This window comes from Schistocerca serialis, chromosome 2 (genome assembly GCF_023864345.2).
Source record: "Schistocerca serialis cubense isolate TAMUIC-IGC-003099 chromosome 2, iqSchSeri2.2, whole genome shotgun sequence".
Lineage (NCBI taxonomy): Eukaryota > Metazoa > Arthropoda > Insecta > Orthoptera > Acrididae > Schistocerca > Schistocerca serialis.
The window spans coordinates 1,007,864,153-1,007,886,211 of NC_064639.1; the positions used below are offsets into that span (position 1 = coordinate 1,007,864,153).

The 22,059-nt window shown below is 46.3% G+C and overlaps 1 long non-coding RNA gene across 1 annotated transcript in view; it reads right to left on the minus strand.

The window, feature by feature from the left end:
• LOC126456691 (uncharacterized) overlaps positions 1 to 21,842 on the minus strand; it is a 45,508-nt gene extending 23,666 nt beyond the window's left edge. The window contains exon 1 of the long non-coding RNA XR_007585375.1: positions 21,671 to 21,842. This is a non-coding gene — a long non-coding RNA (uncharacterized LOC126456691). The remainder of the gene's footprint in view (positions 1 to 21,670) is intronic.
• Positions 21,843 to 22,059: the final 217 nt, after the last annotated feature.

Below are 22,059 nucleotides of genomic sequence, written 5' to 3' on the forward strand. Positions count from 1 at the left end.
GAAAATTTCAATGCTGCCCCCGCGGGTTTCTTGGTCCCGACCAGTCACGACGGAGGAAGCCGCGTGGTGCATCGAATATACCCGGCCGTCCGTTGCTGGGCGCCCTCTTGCCCTCTTGTCTTCTCGCTCTCTTGGACGCGCGCCCTGTAGCAGTGTAGACCTTCCTGCTTGTCCCGGTGCTGCAGCACTGTGGACTTAGTTTTGGCAGACAACTTTCATTAGCTTCGTGAACTATGTTTCGCCAAACTCTATGCTCTGGCTCACCCTCGCCTCCTTAGGCCTGACTATGGCACCCCTTTTTAACATGCTTTCGCCAATAAATGGCCTTTGACTAAATATTATCCTAATTATTCCATAACGCCCACCACCTTCCCAGCCGCCTATCCTGTACAGAATGATGTATGATGCATACAAATTATCAAAAGGCCTTTGACTTCGGAAAATAAACTGTCCAACATGGTTAGATGTCAGTGTAACTTCGCACATGTGCAAACACCATCGACGTGTATATAAATGATTAGGAATGCAATTCTCAATGACAAGTAGAACAGGCCCCGAGTGCTATAGCGTTGTTCGTGTTTAGTGTTGTCACCAGGGTATATGAGGAGAGTGAAAAGCGCCAGAAGCTGAGTAATCACCGTGAAGGACATGGAGCTGCTGCGTATTCGTACGAGACAGTGGTAGCAATTAGGAAGGGGTTTCATTGTGGGTCTCAATTTTGCCCACTGATGGAATAGTGCAATATCCAGGACTGTAGGACATTTGGATGATTAGGATGTGACAGTATCCAGGTGCTTGACTAAACGGAAATAAGAGTGCAGGCATACGCGTAGTCAAGGTTCCGTTTGACCACATCTACATCTACATTTACATCTACATCTACATCTACATTTATACTCCGCAAGCCACCCAACGGTGTGTGGCGGAGGGCACTTTACGTGCCACTGTCATTACCTCCCTTTCCTGTTCCAGTCGCGTATGGTTCGCGGGAAGAACGACTGTCTGAAAGCCTCCGTGCGCGCTCTAATCTCTCTAATTTTACATTCGTGATCTCCTCGGGAGGTATAAGTAGGGGGAAGCAATATATTCGATACCTCATCCGGAAACGCACCCTCTCGAAACCTGGCGAGCAAGCTACACCGCGATGCAGAGCGCCTCTCTTGCAGAGTCTGCCACTTGAGTTTATTAAACATCTCCGTAACGCTATCACGGTTACCAAATAACCCTGTGACGATACGCGCCGCTCTTCTTTGGATCTTCTCTATCTCCTCCGTCAAACCGATCTGGTACGGATCCCACAAAAAATGTTTCAAATGGCTCTGAGCACTATGGGACTTAACATCTATGGTCATCAGTCCCCTAGAACTTAGAACTACTTAAACCTAACTAACCCTAGGACATCACACAACACCCAGCCATCACGAGGCAGAGAAAATCCCTGACCCCGCCGGGAATCGAACCCGGGAACCCGGGCGCGGGAAGCGAGAACCCTACCGCACGACCACGAGATGCGGGCACGGATCCCACACAGATGAGCAATACTCAAGTATAGGTCGAACGAGTGTTTTGTAAGCCACCTCCTTTGTTTATGGACTACATTTTCTAAGCACTCTCCCAATGAATCTCAACCTAGTACCCGCCTTACCAAGAATTAATTTTATATGATCATTTCACTTAAAATCGTTCTGCACGCATACTCCCAGATATTTTACAGAAGTAACTGCTACCAGTGTTTGTTCCGCTATCATATAATCATACAATAAAGGATCCTTCTTTCTATGTATTCGCAATACATTACATTTGTCTATGTTAAGGGTCAGTTGCCACTCCCTGCACCAAGTGCATATCCGCTGCAGATCTTCCTGCATTTCGCTACAATTTTCTAATGCTGCAACTTCTCTGTATACTACAGCATCATCCGCGAAAAGCCGCATGGAACTTCCGACACTATCTACTAGGTCATTTATATATATTGTGAAAAGCAATGGTCCCATAACACTCCCCTGTGGCACGCCAGAGGTTACTTTAACGTCTGTAGACGTCTCTCCATTGATAACAACATGCTGTGTTCTGTTTGCTAAAAACTCTTCAATCCAGCCACACAGCTGGTCTGATATTCCGTAGGCTCTTTGTTTATCAGGCGACAGTGCGGAACTGTATCGAACGCCTTCCGAAAGTCAAGAAAGATAGCATCTACCTGGGAGCCTGTATCTAATATTTTCTGGGTCTCATGGACAAATAAAGCGAGTTGGGTCTCACACGATCGCTGTTTCCGGAATCCATGTTGATTCCTACATAGTAGATTCTGGGTTTCCAAAACCGACATAATACTCGAGCAAAATACATGTTCTAAAATTCTACAACAGATCGACGTCAGAGATATAGGTCTATAGTTTTGTGCATTTGCTCGACGACCCTTCTTGAAGACTGGGACTATCTGTGCTCTTTTCCAATCATTTGGAACCCTCCGTTCCTCTAGAGACTTGCGGTACACGGCTGTTAGAAGGGGGCCAAGTTCTTTCGCGTACTCTGTGTAGAATCGAATTGGTATCCCGTCAGGTCCAGTGGACTTTCCTCTATTGAGTGATTCCAGTTGATTTTCTATTCCTTGGACACTTATTTCGATGTCAGCCATTTTTTCGTTTGTGCGAGAATTTAGAGAAGGAACTGCAGTGCGGTCTTCCTCTGTGAAACAGCTTTGGAAAAAGGTGTTTAGTATTTCAGCTTTACGTGTGTCATCCTCTGTTTAAATGCCATCATCATCCCGTAGTGTCTGGATATGCTGTTTCGAGCCACTTACTGATTTAACGTAAGACCAGAACTTCCTAGGATTTTCTGTCAAGTCGGTACATAGAATTTTACTTTCGAATTCACTGAACGCTTCACGCATAGCCCTCCATACGCTAACTTTGACATCGTTTAGCTTCTGTTTGTCTGAGAGGTTTTGGCTGCGTTTAAACTTGGAGAGGAGCTCTCTTTGCTTTCGCAGTAGTTTCCTAACTTTGTTGTTGTACCACGGTGGGTTTTTCCCGTCCCTCACAGTTTTACTCGGCACGTACCTGTCTAAAACGCATTTTACTATTGCCTTGAACTTTTTCCATAAACACTCAACATTGTCAGTGTCGGAACAGAAATTTTCGTTTTGATCTGTTAGGTAGTCTGAAATCTGCCTTCTATTACTCTTGCTAAACAGATAAACCTTCCTCTTTTTTTTTATATTCCTATTAACTTCCATATTCAGGGATGCTGCAACGGCCTTATGATCACTGATTCCCTGTTCTGTACATACAGAGTCGAAAAGTTCGGGTCTGTTTGTTATCAGTAGGTCCAAGATGTTATCTCCACGAGTCGGTTCTCTGTTTAATTGCTCGAGGTAATTTTCGGATAGTGCACTCAGTATAATGTCACTCGATGCTCTGTCCCTACCACCTGTCCTAAACATCTGAGTGTCCCAGTCTATATCTGGTAAATTGAAATCTCCACCTAAGACTATAACATGCTGAGAAAATTTATGTGAAATGTATTCCAAATTTTCTCTCAGTTGTTCTGCCACTAATGCTGCTGAGTCGGGAGGACGGTAAAAGGAGCCAATTATTAACCTAGTTCGGTTGTTGAGTGTAACCTCCACCCATAATAATTCACAGGAACTATCCACTTCTACTTCACTACAGGATAAACTACTACTAAGAGCGACGAACACTCCACCACCGGTTGCATGCAATCTATCCTTTCTAAACACCGTCTGTACCTTTGTAAAAATTTCGGCAGAATTTATCTCTGGCTTAAGCCAGCTTTCTGTACCTATAACGATTTCAGCTTCGGTGCTTTCTATCAGCGCTTGAAGTTCTGGTACTTTACCAACGCAACTTCGACAGTTGACAATTACAATACCGATTGCTGCTTGGTCCCCGCATGTCCTGACTTTGCCCCGCACCCGTTGAGGCTGTTGCCCTTTCAGTACTTGCCCAAGGCCATCTAACCTAAAAAACCGCCCAGCCCACGCCACACAACCCCTGCTACCCGTGTAGCCGCTTGTTGCGTGTAGTGGACTCCTGACCTATCCAGCGGAACCCGAAACCCCACCACCCTATGGCGCAAGTTGAGGAATCTGCAGCCCACACGGTCGCAGAACCGTCTCAGCCTCTGATTCAGACCCTCCACTCGGCTCTGTACCAAAGGTCCGCAGTCAGTCCTGTCGACGATGCTGCAGATGGTGAGCTCTGCTTTCATCCCGCGAGACTGGCAGTCTTCACCAAATCAGATAGCCGCCGGAAGCCAGAGAGGATTTCCTCCAATCCATAGCGACACACATCATTGGTGCCGACATGAGCGACCACCTGCAGATGGGTGCACCCTGTACCCTTCATGGCATCCGGAAGAACCCTTTCCACATCTGGAATGACTCCCCCCGGTATGCACAAGGAGTGCACATTGGTTTTCTTCCCCTCTCTTGCTGCCATTTCCCTAAGGGGCCCCATTACGCGCCTGACGTTGGAGCTCCCAACTACCAGTAAGCCCACCCTCTGCGACTGCCCGGATCTTGCAGACTGAGGGGCAATCTCTGGAACAGGACAAGCAGCCATGTCAGGCCGAAAATCAGTATCAGCCTGAGACAGAGCCTGAAACCGGTTCGTCAGACAAACTGGAGAGGCTTTCCGTTCAGCCCTCCGGAATGTCTTTCGCCCCCTGCCACACCTTGAGACGACCTACCACTCTACCACAGATGAGGGATCAGCCTCAATGCGGGCAGTATCCCGGGCAACCACAGTCGTAGTCCGATCAGGGGATGCGTGAGACGAGCTGGCCGTCCCCGACAAACCCCCATCCGGATCCCCACAGTGATGCCCATTGGCAACAGCCTCAAGCTGTGTGACCGAAGCCAACACTGCCTGAAGCTGGGAGCGAAGGGATGCCAACTCAGCCTGCATCCGAACACAGCAGTTGCAGTCCCTATCCATGCTAAAAACTGTTTTGCAAAGAACGTCTGAACTAATCTACAGAGAGCGCAAACAAATCGACAAAATTTAAACGGTTATTAAAATACAAGATTGCCTAGTAAATGCAGTAATGCTGCTACTTGCGCACTGCTGACACCGCTCGGCGGCGGAAGGAGACTACGTGAATTTACACTATTCAGGTACTAAAACGCGATGCTACACTCTCAAATACTATAATACGCCCGAAATTTATGAATTAAACAATGCAAGTACCAAAAACACGCAAAGAAATTAAGAATTAAACTATGTAACAAATGAGTGAGCTAGGAGTATACGACTTGCTGCTGCAGCTGCTTATCCAACGGCGGCAGGGAGCACACTGACTGTGACCAACCGACACTGGCTGTTCAAAACAAAAACAGAAGACAAACGACTACGCGAATTTACACTATTCAGGTACTAAAACACGATGCTACAACTCTCAAATACTATAATACGCCAGAAATTTATGAATTAAACAATGCAAGTACCAAAAACACGCAAAGAAATTAAGAATTAAACTATGTAACAAATGAGTGAGCTAGGAGTATACGACTTGCTGCTGCAGCTGCTTATCCAACGGCGGCAGGGAGCACACTGACTGTGACCAACCGACACTGGCCGTTCAAAACAAAAACAGAAGACAAACGACTACGAGAATTTACACTATTCAGGTACTAAAACACGATGCTACAACTCTCAAATACTATAATACGCCAGAAATTTATGAATTAAACAATGCAAGTACCAAAAACACGCAAAGAAATTAAGAATTAAACTATGTAACAAATGAGTGAGCTAGGAGTATGCGACTTGCTGCTGCAGCTGCTTATCCAACGGCGGCAGGGAGCACACTGAGTGACCAACCGACACTGGCCGTTCAAAACAAAAACAGAAGACAAACGACTACGCGAATTTACACTATTCAGGTACTAAAACGCGATGCTACAACTCTCAAATACTATAATACGCCAGAAATTTATGAATTAAACAATGCAAGTACCAAAAACACGCAAAGAAATTAAGAATTAAACTATGTAACAAATGAGTGAGCTAGGAGTATACGACTTGCTGCTGCAGCTGCTTATCCAACGACGGCAGGGAGCACACTGACTGTGACCAACCGACACTGGCCGTTCAAAACAAAAACAGAAGACAAACGACTACGCGAATTTACACTATTCAGGTACTAAAACACGATGCTACAACTCTCAAATACTATAATACGCCCGAAATTTATGAATTAAACAATGCAAGTACCAAAAACACGCAAAGAAATTAAGAATTATACTATGTAACAAATGAGTGAGCTAGGAGTATACGACTTGCTGCTGCAGCTGCTTATCCAACGGCGGCAGGGAGCACCATCTGACCACCACAAGAGAGGATGGCCATATTGTGCACCAAGCACATCCTTAGTCCTTCACATCTACGTCTGCCATCCGAAACCACGTAATGCACTCCCTGCAACCTTCTGTATCATTGCATTGGATGCTGACTATAAGCGGACTGAATAGGTAACGACAGTCCCAATCGTAGGCTGCCGTTAATACCACAGCACAAACGTCTGCGATTGGAGTGGTGCCGGACCGAGAAGCCTGAACTGCTGTTGAATGGCGTCGCACAGTTTTCAGTGATGAATCGCAGATTTGCACTTCCAACGTCGGCAAGTATGTCGGCGGCCTGGAGAGGTCCCATTCTTCCAGTGGTGTGTAGAAGCACATTGGCGTTATGCCTGGAGCAAAAAATGGTTCAAATGACTCTGAGCACTATGGGACTTAAATGCTCAGGTCATCAGTCCCCTAGAGCTTAGAACTACTTAAACCTAACTAACCTAAGGACATCACACACATTCATGCCCGAGGCAGGATTCAAACCTGCGACCGTAGCGGTCGCGCGGTTCCAGACTGTAGCGCCTAGAACCGCTCGGCCACTCCGGCCGGCCGTCACGCCTGGAGCCATGGTGTAGAAAGCGATCGACTATGACTTCATGTCAGGGCAGATAGTGACTGAGGGAATTCCGACGGCACAACTTCTTACTAGAGAAGCCTTTTTTCCAGATTGCAATACTGACGGAAAAAATAACAGTAACAAGAAGGAGTTGAGCGACATAAACAAGAGTTGGTAGCCGTGTTTCTACACTCCTGGAAATGGAAAAAAGAACACATTGACACCGGTGTGTCAGACCCACCATACTTGCTCCGGACACTGCGAGAGGGCTGTACAAGCAATGATCACACGCACGGCACAGCGGACACACCAGGAACCGCGGTGTTGGCCGTCGAATGGCGCTAGCTGCGCAGCATTTGTGCACCGCCGCCGTCAGTGTCAGCCAGTTTGCCGTGGCATACGGAGCTCCATCGCAGTCTTTAACACTGGTAGCATGCCGCGACAGCGTGGACGTGAACCGTATGTGCAGTTGACGGACTTTGAGCGAGGGCGTATAGTGGGCATGCGGGAGGCCGGGTGGACGTACCGCCGAATTGCTCAACACGTGGGGCGTGAGGTCTCCACAGTACATCGATGTTGTCGCCAGTGGTCGGCGGAAGGTGCACGTGCCCGTCGACCTGGGACCGGACCGCAGCGACGCACGGATGCACGCCAAGACCGTAGGATCCTACGCAGTGTCGTAGGGGACCGCACCGCCACTTCCCAGCAAATTAGGGACACTGTTGCTCCTGGGGTATCGGCGAGGAACGTTCGCAACCGTCTCCATGAAGCTGGGCTACGGTCCCGCACACCGTTAGGCCGTCTTCCGCTCACGCCCCAACATCATGCAGCCCGCCTCCAGTGGTGTCGCGACAGGCGTGAATGGAGGGACGAATGGAGACGTGTCGTCTTCAGCGATGAGAGTCGCTTCTGCCTTGGTGCCAATGATGGTCGTATGCGTGTTTGGCGCCGTGCAGGTGAGCGCCACAATCAGGACTGCATACGACCGAGGCACACAGGGCCAACACCCGGCATCATGGTGTGGGGAGCGATCTCCTACACTGGCCGTACACCACTAGTGATCGTCGAGGGGACACTGAATAGTGCACGGTACATCCAAACCGTCATCGAACCCATCGTTCTACCATTCCTAGACCGGCAAGGGAACTCTCTGTTCCAACAGGACAATGCACGTCCGCATGTATCCCGTGCCACCCAACGTGCTCTAGAAGGTGTAAGTCAACTACCCTGGCCAGCAAGATCTCCGGATCTGTCCCCCATTGAGCATGTGACATTGGGACTGGATGAAGCGTCGTCTCACGCGGTCTGCACGTCCAGCACGAACGCTGGTCCAACTGAGGCGCCAGGTGGAAATGGCATGGCAAGCCGTTCCACAGGACTACATCCAGCATCACTACGATCGTCTCCATGGGAGAATAGCAGCCTGCATTGCTGCGAAAGGTGGATATACACTGTACTAGTGCCGACATTGTGCATGCTCTGTTGCCTGTGTCTATGTGCCTGTGGTTCTGTCAGTGTGATCATGTGATGTATCTGACCCCAGGAATGTGTCAATAAAGTTTCCCCTTCCTGGGACAATGAATTCACGGTGTTCTTATTTCAATTTCCAGGAGTGTACATCTGAAATACGGTATCTGTTTCGCACCAGCCATATAACATTGACACTAGTCGCACCACTATGAGAATGCAAGTCAGGTAATACGATACTGCAGTACCTTGGTAATTCCGAATTACGATGCAATGTTCTTTCGGACATGCATGCAAGTCCGAAGGAACAGGAACTACTGCTACTACAGCCGTCAGCTGTATATGGAATGACGACAGTGAAAATGTGTGCCGGATCCGGACTCGAACCTGGATTTCCCGCTTATCACGAGTGGTCGCCTTACCATTTGGCATGAATGCATGTCCGAAGGAACATTGCATCGTAATCTGGAATAACACAGGCACTACAATATCGTATTTATCCGCCGACACCGGGCAAGCAACTTTCAAGTAAAATGTCTCCCCTGTACGGGAATACACATAATGGATGTACGAGCACAGGTTGTACACGCATGGTTGATGACGTTTGGAACTTTGGGTCTGGCCGTGAGCAGTGCTCGGATAGCCAATTCATAACGCGACTGCTCGCGATAAGCGTTAAGTCCGGGCTACACAGGTGGAACCAATAACAGTGTTGTGAAGAGGCTACTCTAGAGCATTAAGATAATGTTTTGGAGACATACTTTACAACATATAGCAGTATTACATAAAGACGATATATATATATATAGACAGAGTGTAAACGGTATAAGGCGCCAAAATTTTACAGATGGCACATCTCGCAATGCTTGACAAAAAAGTCTAGTAACATGTTTGCGTATTTCCTACGGTTGTCCCAGAAAAAAACAGTTCGTCTCAGGATAATGGTTTTGGAAAAGTAGATACTTGGCCGTGCACGTACGTAAGCAATCGGTTCTTGTTATTGCCCGTTGCGCGTATTGACATCGCGAGCATAGGCAACTACGGCCTGAGTGGCTGCGTCATTGTAAAACACCGAGCGACGACAGTAGGCGAGTAACCTGTGCAGATGTTATTGCAACTCTGTTAACTGTTAGGATGGAAAGGATATTTACTATAGCTGAACTATGCGATATACATTTAATTTATGCCGAGGCAAAAGGTGTTGCGAGGGCAGCTGTGCGAATTTATCGAGAATGCTTCCCACAACGACGACTTCCTGCACGAAAGACATTTGCTGCTGTGCACCAAAGGTTTGTGTCATTGTAATTCTCTACTTGTATGCGATTATTATACATTTACATCTTAATAAAGTACAGTAGTTATCTGCACCTTTGTAAATTTTCGTCCGTATGCGAAACGTATCTTCTGTTCTGCTATGCTTTCCGTTTTTGTTACATCGTGACAGAATACAACTGACGAGTACGTATTTAATTCCCTTAGATTGAGAGATACTGGCTCTTTACTGCCCCGCGCAGAAGGCAGAGGCCCACAACGCGCCGATCGTGCAGTGGAAGCTGAGGAAAGAATTCTGGACCGCATCCAGGAGGATCCTTCTCAGAGTACTAGAAGCATCGCCAGCCACGTGGGTATATCGCACACTGTCGTTCTTCGCACTTTGCAAGAGGAGCGTCTGCGGCCTTACCACATTCAACGCGTACAAGCATTGGAAGAACATGAGTTCCCTCCACGACGTGAATTCTCAGAGTGGTTTTTGTTACACAGTGCGCAGCATGATTTTGTCAACAAAATACTCGTCACAGATGAAGCGTGTTTCACTCGCGACGGAATAACTAATTTCCATAACATGCACACGTGGAGTATACACAATCCTCGCCACGTAGTGGCAATACATTTTCAGCGACAATTTTCCGTAAATGTGTGGGCGGGTATGCTCGATAATTACATTATTGAGCCCTATGTTTTGCCTGCACGTTTAACTGGTAACTATTACCGAACGTTTCTAGAGGAAACATTGTTACCAACGTTGTTAGAAGACATTTTCTCCACGATGGTGCTCCACCCCACATTGGTCACAGAGTACGCAGATTTTTGGATAGTCGATTTCCAGGACGATGGATCGGGCGTTCGGGTCCACGTCGATGGCCAGCACGCAGCCCTGATTTAAATCCACTGGATTTTTACTTTTTGGCCCATATGAAAGAACTTGTTTATGCTGAGCCAGTAAATAATGTGGACGAATTGACGCAGAAGATTTTAGATGCTGCCAATACCATAAAGGCCAATGTGCATGTGTGTGAACGAGTGCGACGAAACTGGGTTCGCCGTAATGAAGCATGTGTAGAAGTGAATGGTGGTCATTTCGAACATTTATTGTAGTATTGGTGTAAGAGGAAACGAAGTAATGGGTTTTCTTTTCGTTACGATGTTGTTGTACAAAAGGAAAATAATGTGAATTTAGTATTCGTTATGCCGGCCGCGGTGGTCTAGCGGTTCTACGCGCTCAGTCCGGAACCGCGCGACTGATACGGTCGCAGGTTCGAATTCTGCCTCGGGCATGAATGTGTGTGATGTCCTTAGGTTAGTTAGGTTTAAGTAGTTCTAAGTTCTAGGGGACTGATGACCATAGATGTTAAGTCCCATAGTGGTCAGAGTCATTTGAACCATTTTTTAGTATTCGTTATGGCATTGCCGTAAAAAGGTGAAACAGTTTATTGTAATTAATGCACAACTATCTACTTGGTGATTGATTGAATTTGTGCTAATGGAAATACATTGTGTTTGATATTAGCTTGTCATTACTACTACTACCTTCGATATCGACTTGCTGAGAAACAGACTGGTTGTATTCAATTGACGCAAAGCGAATTACACATTGTTGACAACCCAAAAACCGTTTACATTCCTTTTTTCGGTACCACCTGATTATCATTCCAGGTCGTTGTACACGTCTAATGATTTCAATCCTCTTGTCGGCTCGTTGCCTTTCTCTGGCCTACCCGTCATTGTAGGCGATAAGCTCGGTACGCTGTGTACTGTCGGTTGACTTGTAAGTAGGCTGTTTAGGTTTTTTTTTGGCTCTGAGCACTATGGGACTTAACAGCTATGGTCATCAGTCCCCTAGAACTTAGAACTACTTACACCTAACTAACCTAAGGACATCACACAACACCCAGTGGTTTTTTATTGGTAACGCCACGTAGCGCTCTGTATGAAAATCACTGGCTGTGCTGTGTGCAGTCTGTCATTTATAATTTTTCTAAGGGGACTTTTCAGACTACGTAAACAGAAATGTATATACTATCTATTCTACGAACATTGGGATTTAATAATACAAAAATAAAGTACATAATACAAGAAAATGTTATTAGACTTTTTTCGTCAAGCACACCGAGATGTACCATCTGTATAATTTTGGCACCTTATACCGTTTACACCCTGTATATATAACAGCAACATATTAGTCACAGCGTACTATTATTACAGAACGTTGCAGCATTATACCGACTAATGTAACACAGACATGACGCGATGTGTTAATATCAAAACAGGTTGTCCATTTTATCTAATGCTTAATGTCTAACAAACTGGAAAAATATAAATTTATAATATGTTCCCGTATTATCTCATGTGAAGTGTAGCCCTAGGTCTAGGTCTAGGTTAAAGCACAATTTTAAAAGTCCACTCCTAGGCGAAGGCCTAAGTCATGATTCATGGTAAAGGATCTATGTGGGTGGATTCGCAAGTATGCCTTAATGTGGTTCATCTCCAACCATTTATAACTTTTGCGGATGAAATGTTGCGACCACATGCAGTAAGCGTTGCTTCATGCTGTGGAGAATGGCAAAACAGAGGCACGCCGGTGATCGAGGCGTTGCGAAGTAGGCAGGCACAGATAGCCTTGCTGACAGCAGCAGTCTACCAACAGACTGATGCAAGGACGCACACAGACCGATAGCCGAGCGAAGCCTGGAGAGTGCTGAGTAAGGGGAAGTGAGGCCAGCACGCTACGTTATGCTGCAATATACTGCGGGAGTAATAACAAAAAGCAACCACCGAGGGTAAAAAAGTCCTCCTGCCGGATATAAATAGTGGAGCGCAGGCAGCAACAGACAGAAGCCATTAGGAAGCAGTTCGGATCTGAGGGCAGACGTGGCCCGTGTCCGAATGTTCAATCTTCATAGATGACGATTCCGGAAGTCTGTTCCAGCTCGTAGGAGTCATCCATTCGCCGCCAGATGTCAACTTCAGCTCTGGAGGTCGGCCTGAGTTCGGTCGGCACCATGGCTGACTAACTACAGCGAGAACTTCCAGCAGGACCGGCCGCAGCGCGGTCTTGGTCGTAGGCGCCGCCGGGGACTGACGCCCCGACTTCACGGCAACCCAGCCCCACGGCGCATGGTGCGTCCATGATGGGACCTCGCGGACATCGCGACTGACGGCTTCCCAGTCGCCAGTGCAGCAGGCGGCGGCAGCTGACCTCACGGCGACGCGGCTCCGTGGGCCTGGCCGTACTGGGGCGCCGAGTGGCGACGAGTTCATCTCACCCACAGGGCATCCTGGCTTCAGCGGAGCACTGGTGGCCTGAGGCTCGTTGAGTGAGATCAGCGACGCACGTTGCGCGCATTGTCGGAGAATCTACACAGCAGCAGCCAGGCGGAGGGATCCGCAGGGCTGGGCAGCGACGACGAGGGAGAAATTGTAAAGAAAGTTCAATAAATAATTGTAAAACTCCACGCCATCTCAGTCTTTGGCACAGCTACTGTGTCTGCTGCCAAGAAGTGGTGCAGAAGTCGTAACAGGATAATTATACTAGCAGAGCCGTCGCCAAATTTGTTTACAGTAAAGTATTAGTCACGTAGTCATGTAATGCTATTAATGTCTAGTAACAACGCTACATCCATTGATAGGAGATATGAGTATGTCATATCGAATCTTTATAGAGTCAAAAATACCAATTTCATGTGGGATATCTAAACGTAGGTGTACGTCAAAATATGAACTATATTTGAAGAACAACGCAATAATAATCATGTACAATAGTACTAAACTGCGTCGTTTCGTGAACAGTAGTAAGAGTTGTCTTGGTTCACGTTATGGTAGCCGGCCGGTATGGCCGAGCGGTTCTAGGCGCCTCAGTCTGGAACAGCGCTGCTGCTACAGTCGTAGGTTCGAATCCTGCCTCATGCATGGATGTGTGTGATGCTCTTAGGTTAGTTAGGTTTAAGTAGTTCTAAGTCTAGATGACCTCAGATGTTAAGTCCCATAGTGCTCAGAGCCATCCCCACGTTATGGTGCACGGCCAGACGGCTCACAGTAATTTTTTAATGTATTCTACCTTTAAATAAGAAACAGAAGAGTGGTTTACCCATTTGATGATCGAAGGATAGTGATGATGGAGTAGTTTACAATTCCAGTATCCCTTTCCTCCTCACATCCCAGCCAACCTAGGCTAAACAGAATGAAGAGAACCTCTCCGTTCTGTAACTGCCTTGAACATGGAGATATATCTCATTTCTGTGATCGTTAATTATATACATGTATACTAGAGATTGCATCACAGAACTCATGTAAAGCTTTTATTTGTGGTATCAGAACCTCGGATTAGCTGAAAGAGGTGTGGACACATTTGTGATTAATACTAGTTGTAGGCAGCTGCTAAACGCGCAGTGAATTCTGCCCTGCCTCGCTCTTCCCACAGGCCAAACGAATGCATGCACTCGTTGCAAAGGAAACGCAGTTGAAATGAAAGTACATGATTCACAAAAGTGGACTGTATTTAGAGAGTAAATTGCGAGACACTGTTACAGATGCGTGCACGCAGCTTGGTGGTCACGGCCCGTCTCCCTTGTCCCAGACAGTTCCAGCCGTACATTGTGTGGACTGCCGGGCAGAAAAAATTCTTACCTTTAGCAAGCTTCCGGTCGCTGCTGCGCCCTTGTGGCACGTTGCACCAATACATAATGTTCCACCCACGTAATTTATATAAACTACACAAAACCAAATAATCACATGCAGCACAAGTTGCATCGAACAAACAAGGAAATAAGATGATTGCAGAAATTGTGTCCACTATGTTTCCTGTGGAACAACACAGATCTTCGATAGTGGTCGTTTATTAAGTTCCCGTTGCTGTGCGCACTGCAACAACTCTTACCACACCATCAGGATCAGGGTGAGTACTGAGTCACGGCGGGACTTGTGCCAGTAGTATATCTGACATGAGTACGATCGATTTCCTAGTACAGAGGTTTGTCTTGGGGCTTGGGGCGGCTTGGGATGTAAGCGAGTGCCGACCGCGAGTAAGAAAACAACGCTTTGAGAACGGAAGGAGGCGGTGCGCGAGTCGGCGATTCGCTGGCGGGCAGAAGCGAAGACGGCGTGCCTGAGGCTGGGCGGCGGTTATTACGTGGTTATACTGGAGGCGACGGAAGCTGGCCGGCGCTGTGCATTCACCGGCAACCTCGTGAGCTGTGGATGTGCCCGCTTCCTTGGAGGGGCACGAGAAGTGATGGTCTCACATCTTCGCAAAATCGCCCCAGCATCAAGACACCCCGTTAAGCACTGTAATTACTAAGAGGGCTTAGTTAACTGTGATTGTCATCGCTCTTGGTATAGAAAGACGTTGCCGGACGCGTGATGTTGTATGTGTCCTATTTCATTTGATGCCTCTTGCTAAGCGTTTGCTCTGCTTCCACGTAATATTGATGTATTTGCAGAATCTTAGTTCATTCGCTATTATTAGCAAGTGTGTAATTTGCTTACGATATCGGTTAATCCAAATGGATCAAATGGCTCTGAGCACTATAGGACTTAACATCTGAGATCATCAGTCACCTAGACGTAGAACTACTTAAACCTAACTTACCTAAGGACATCACACACATCCATGCCCGAGGCAGGATTCGACCCTGCAATCGCAGCAGCATCACGGTTCCGGACTGAAGCGCCTAGAACGGCTCGGCCACACCGGCCGGCTTGGTTAATCCATGTCAATTCGTCCTCTGTGAGCAATCGGGTGGCCAATACGTGCGTCATGAAGTTCTAGTGAGTGTCGGTTCTCGTGAGCCAGTTTTATTTCCCACTCTTAGCGTTTGCTTATCACGTACTGTTTCAGTTAAAGGAAAGACTTGCGAGTGAAATTAGTTGTTGTTTAGCCTTGATTTTATAGTGTTAATTTACTGATCTTGAAGGTTAAAGTTAAGAAAAGTTTTTTATTTGGTCTCCTGTTGTCGGGTGTGGTCAGTGTTTCAGTGAGCTGAGGCAGCGGGCAACCGAAGAGCAGAGCTTCCCTTTAGATTACAAGTTTGGCTTACGGGCGGTGGACTTCGCCTGAGCTCGTGTGTTCCTCTTCGGTAACGTTTGCTGGGTTCACATTTCGGTGGCCTACGCGATGTGGGGTTGCAAACGGAGCCACGTCTTGGTTCGAAGTTCAGTATTACTCCCCTCAGTCGGTTCCACCGCTCGTGGTTAAACTTCGGTCTTACAAGCTTGGGTCTTACTTCTGTTGTTACACATTTATGATTGTACAAATTTGTAACTTTCTATGCCGTAAAAGCCCATCTTACAAGCCAATGGGCATTTGAATAATTTCGTGGTTCGCTCTGCAAGGTTCACTAGTCTAGTAATATGCAAGATTGCCCAAGTTACGTTTTAATAAATACGTTCTAAGTATTCGGGTTAAATTGAGTCTGTGTGTCCAATGTTATTTTACATGTAATGTTAAAGTGTTGGAACTGAAAGGGTCTTAAATAAGGTGTCTAACTAGAGTTATTTTGTTAAAGTTATGGTCAGATCCAGCCTTAGTGGCTTCTGTAAATTTTTATATGAGGTCGTTGCTAATGGTTTATTAGTTTATTAATGATTTTATGCAGTGAGAGAGTTTCTTCAATATTTTGCCTGAGTGGCGTTTCTCAATGTTAATGGGAGATCGTTGGCTAATAATTTATTAACTTCCTTATGATTTTATGTAATGAGTGTTTCGTAAATAATCTTGCGTGTGTGGCGTCTGTCAGTTTTAATGTGACATTGTTTTTGGTAGTTAACAAACACATTGGAATTGAAATGTTCACTTTATTGGGGCAGCCCTTCCATTCCCTTTAGATTTAAAGGCTAAACAAAGCAAGTGTTAAGTAATAACGTACCAAGTACCAACAATGACCCCAGACAGCCGCAGGAGGGTGGCAAATTGTCTTCCTTCAGTGGAACCGATGTACCTGGCTGTAGATGGTCCGTCGTTGATGACCACTTAGTTCTCTGTTGTAGTTGTGATAGGTAATCCCCTGACCACAGTTTCCAGATGTGCCGCTTGCACTGCTGGATGAGCTGCTATCTTGACAGCCTGGATGACGGCTCTGGAAGCATGCCTGGCTCCAGGATAGTTGTTAAGGGTTCACCAATAAGAAAATGGCCTGGAGTAGGGGATGAGAATTCATCTGGGTTGTCAGGAAGTTGTGTAATGGGTCGGGAATTCAAAGATGCTTCAGTTTGTGTTGGAAGTGAGTATAATACTTCAAATGTCAGCAATTGGTTTCCCACGACTCTCTTCAAAAGTGTATTGACAGATTTTATGCCTGCTTCCCACAGACCACCAAACTGCGGGGCATGAGGCGGGATAAAATGCCAGTGGATACCATTCTGCAATGCATAGTTCTGGATTTGGGCTGCTCGAAACTGACAGCTGAACAGTTTATGCAGTTCACTCAGCTGATTCCTTGCACCCACAAACGTCTTCCCATTGTCACTGTACACATTTGCGCAAACGACTCGCCGTGAAATGAATCTTCAAAGAGGAGCAATGAAAACTTGGGAGGACAAATCTGTGACAAGCTCGATGTGTACTGCCTTCGTTGCCATGCAAACGAACAAGGCAATGTAGACCTTTGTCCTAGTTTTCCTCCATTCCTTACGTGTAGTGGCCCTCCATAGTCAACCCCACAATTAAGGAAAGGTCTGATTAGCTCTACAAGCACTGAAGTAAGTTGTCCCATGAGCTGTGTTACAGTGGTTGCCTTCAAGCGGTAGCAAGTAAGGCACTTGTGGATTATTTGTCTGATTACAGATCTTCCATTGGGTATCCAGTACCTTTGTCTGAACCTTGCTAACAGCAGCTGAGATCCTGCATGCAACAAACGAAAATGCTCGTTCATGACTATTAATTTAGTGAGATGATGCTTAGGAGGAAGAATCATGGGGTGCTTCTAACTGTAAGAAACTTTTGATTGTTCCAATCTGCCGCCCACCCTTAACAACTGTTCATCGTCCAGAAAGGGATAAAGTGAGTTCAGTTTTCTTTTCTTGGAGACTGATCAGCCATGTTGTAGTTCTTCAGTTTCCTTGTAATAATCTGGCTGTTGCACCATACGATGCTGTGTGAAGTTCTCCTGCTGTTAGGTTTCCACAATGCCTCTCGGTGGGTTGCAGTCTAAGATTGTTTATATATCTCAGCACGTACGCCATAACTCTTTGCAGTTTTGACCATGAAGAATAATGTTGGGCTATCTTATTCACAGTGCAAGTAGTTACAGTAAGTTTCTCTGGTGAGTCAGCTGATACGTCTGCATACTTCATGGCGTTAACAGGCCATGCTGATAGTGGTTGATGGAGCCAGCAAGGACTTGTCCACCACAGCGTACTTTCACCTAACTGTTGTGGTGCAAAAAATGGTTCAAATGGCTCTGAGCACTATGAGACTTAACTTCTGAGGTCATCAGTCCCCTAGAACTTAGAACTACTTAAACCTAACTAACCTGAGGACATCACACACATCAATGCCCGAGGCAGGATTCGAACCTGCGACGTAGCCGTCGCGCGGTTCCAGACTGTAGCGCCTAGAACCGCTCCGCCACCCCGGCCGGCTGTTGTGGTGCAATTCCTCTCGAAATGATGTCAGCGGTATTGCTCTTCGAGGATACGTGGTTCCAGTCTTTTACTGCAGAGAGTTGCTGGATTTCAGAGACAAGATTCCCAACAAACGTTTTCCATAACGTTGGTTCTTTCGCCAACCGTGCTAAGACAACAGTAGAATCTGTCCAAAAGTAAGTTTTGGCGATGTTTGTGTAGCCCATATCTCACCTTCTCCATTAATATAGCCAGTAGTAGGCCTGCACACAATATCTTGGCAGTGATATTTGCTTGATTGGTGCTACTCTGGATTTCGAAGTAGAAGCTTGATTGAGAAATTATTTTCTTCACAGACACTTCTAAGGTATATGCAGGCTCCATATGCTTGCTTGGAGGCATCTGAGAATCCATGTAGCTCCAGCCACTTTACTCCATTGTTGATCACTCTTCGTTCGATACGAATGCTATTCAGTGATGGTAGATGATCATTCACCTGTTCCCACTTTGTCTTCAAGTCATCTGGTAACGGCGTGTCCCATTCTATTTGTCTTTGTCAGGGGTGTTGCAGAAACACCTTGCAAGTCACAACCACTGGCCCCAGAAGTCCCAAAGGATCGAATATGGAGGCAACCCGAGAAAGTATATCTCGTTAAGTCCAACTTCCGTTACTATTTTCTGCACCAGTAGCTAAGAATTGAAAGGTATCGCTATGAGGATGCCACAACAGACCCGAAGTCTTCATTGTTTCTTGTTGCTCGTTGCCCAAACTTCATGGTATTTGCGCTTCACGGTGGGTTGTTTTCCAGCAATCTTGAATAGCTTGCACACCATTTACGAAGCGGAAACCCTCCGTTGTGAAGTACTCTGATAAGCTCTTCCTGCAGACTGACTGCCTCCTCTATGGTGTCAGCTCTGCTCCTATCATCGCCTACATAGAAATCCCTTTCTAACGTGTTCGCAGCTCTTGGATATGTTGTTCTCTCATCTTCTGCTAGTTGTAATAGACGTCTTGTTGCCAAAAAGCGCGCTGCTGCTGTACCATAAGTGACTGTAGTTAAACGATAATCCTTGATTGGTTCGTTGGGAGACTCACACCATAGAATTCTTTGAAGGTCTTGATCTACCTTTCCGACTTCAGTCGGTATGAACATTTTTGTAATGTCAGCAGTGGAAGCATATCTGTGTGTTCGGAACCACAGGACAAGTAAATATAAGTCATCTTGTACTGTTGGTCCAATCATCAAGATGTCATTGAGGGAAGTGTTCGATGATGTCTTTGCTAAGGCATTAAACACTACTCGAAGTTCAGTCATTCTGCTTGATTCTTTAAACACTGCGTGATGTGGCAAGTAATGCATGCAGTTCTCCGTATCTATGGTCACCATTTCCATATGACCCAAGTCTTCATATTCACTCGTGAAACTGACACACTGTGCCCTTAATTCTGGCTGTCGCTGTAGCCTTCTCTCTAAGCGTTGTAAGCAACATGTTTATTTACGGACTCTCCTAATCCTGCATGACTATCTTTCACTAGTAGTTTCGCCACGAATCTACTATTTGTGTTCCTCTGAATGGTCTCCGCAAAATGCTCCTCACACAATCGCTCTTCTTTTGTGTGCACAGAAACAGACTTCATTTCTTCTTGCTGCCAGAATCTTTCGACCTGAATGTTAAGGTTGATACTGCGTGCAAGGCATGACAGTACTGTTCGCGTATTGGACTTAACTGAATGAGAAGGTATCTTTCCTGACACAATCCAACCAAATTATGTTTCCTGTAAGGTTGGGTGGTTATCTCTTTTCAGTTGACCAGGCTGCAATGCATGAAAAAAGGTCGATGCTCCAAGCAGAAGATCAAACTCATCAGGTTTGTTAAATGATGGGTCTGCTAAACTTACCTGCTTAACAAGATGCCAGGTGGAGGTTTCAAGGGCTGCTGTTGGGAGTGGCCCTGTTATACGCGGTAGTAATGCACACACAACATGTGCGCTATAGTCATAAACTCTGGAGGAAATGTACACACTGCAAACGTGAGGCGATTCTACCGTTTGAACGTAGCTGATCCCACTCATTGGCATCGGATGTCGATTGAGCTGTAGTCCCATCCGAGCTGCTAAGCTCCTAGACATGAAGTTCATTTGTGAGGCACTGTCAAGAAGTGCCCTGCATTTGTACACCTTCCCATTTCTGTCGGCGATGTTTACAAGTGCACCAGATAATAATACTTCTGCACGTTGGTGGTCTCCTTTCACTGTGCAGTATGTTTGCTGTTGTTGTATATCCGTTTCTTGGTTTCAATGTTACTGTCTTGTTCCTTGTGCAATAATGTGTTGTGGTGCTTGTTACAAATTTGGCAGTTGCCAGCACGACGTTCCTTCTGCCTATGATTCAAGCCCAGACAGTTGAAGGAAAGTTTTTGTCTGTTCACGAAGTCTATTCTGCTAGCAGTGTCGCTCTCTTTGAACTAAGGCGTTACTTAGCTCATGCGTTGAGTTGCCGAACACTCAGTCGGGAGCAGTTGCGAAAAATGTACGTCGAGAACTGTACCCTTCTGCCGGCCGGGGTGGCCGAGCGGTTCTAGGCGCTACAGTCTGGAACCGCGCGACCGCTACGGTCGCAGGTTCGACTCCTGCCTAGGGCATGGGTGTGTGTGATGTCCTTAGGTTAGTTAGGTTTAAGTAGTCCTAAGTTCTAGGGGACTGATGACCTCAGAAGTTAAGTCCCATAGTGCTCAGAGCCATTTGAACCATTTTGTACCCTTCTGCTTTAGTATGCTTCGCGGCCGGCGGCTAGGACTGGGGTAGCATTTTGTCTGGATGAATAAGCTGTAATGTCTGGCAGCTGAAATGCCACCAGATCTTTCAGACGAGGAAATGTGGTGTCAACTGTTTTACATTCCCACACTTTCCTTAGAATCGCACTAATGTGATCCAACAAAATGTGCGACAGTAATATTTCATGCAGTGGAATGCCGACCTGCATTACCTCAATCGCGTTCAGATTTCTTATTAGCTAGTTAATCAACTTTGACATTGGGCAGATCTTTTACATGCAAATCAACAATTAATTTGGGATTGTTATACCTTTGAGCGATCAAATCCTATTCCACCTTAAAGTTACTTTCTGTAGTCTTCAAACGACTGCCTGTTTTCATCATGAGATCCTTCAACCTCTTTAATCTCTAACTGAGTCTGGATGTCGTTGTATTCATCTCTGCTTGTATTTAGCAGTGACTGCCTTACTCTGATGTCGTTGAGGCCGGATCTTTCATGAAATCTATTAACAAATGTGGAGAGCCTAGTCACTCGTGACTTGATTACTGCTCTTTTCTTAATTAAATTTCGTTTCTCGACGGGGTCCATGCTTTAGAAGATTAGCATAAAGGATAATAGATTAAGGAAATAGAGCCGGGCTGCTCACAGAGCAGGGCGAAATTACCTGTAGGGCGCTGACTGGGCTGGAGCTACTGGAGGAGACGGCGACGGACGGCACTTACTGATACACTGGTGTCATGTTGCCGGAACTGCTTGGCTGTGTTGCGACGTTGACTGGCTTGAGGTGCGCTTCACAACACGATTCTCGCGGCGTTTGTACCCTGGAGAGCCCTAGTGCGGACGTCCGTCACTGCTGATGCTTGAGAGAAATACGGAGCGTATGCTAATTTCGGAGACTAACATAGACATCCACGATAACCGGATACTAGTAATTCGCGGTACGGAGAATCACATAGACAGCCACGATAACCGGATGCTAGTAATTCGCGGTACGGAGAATCGCATAAACAGCCACGATAACCGGATACTAGTAATTCGCGGTACGGAGAATAA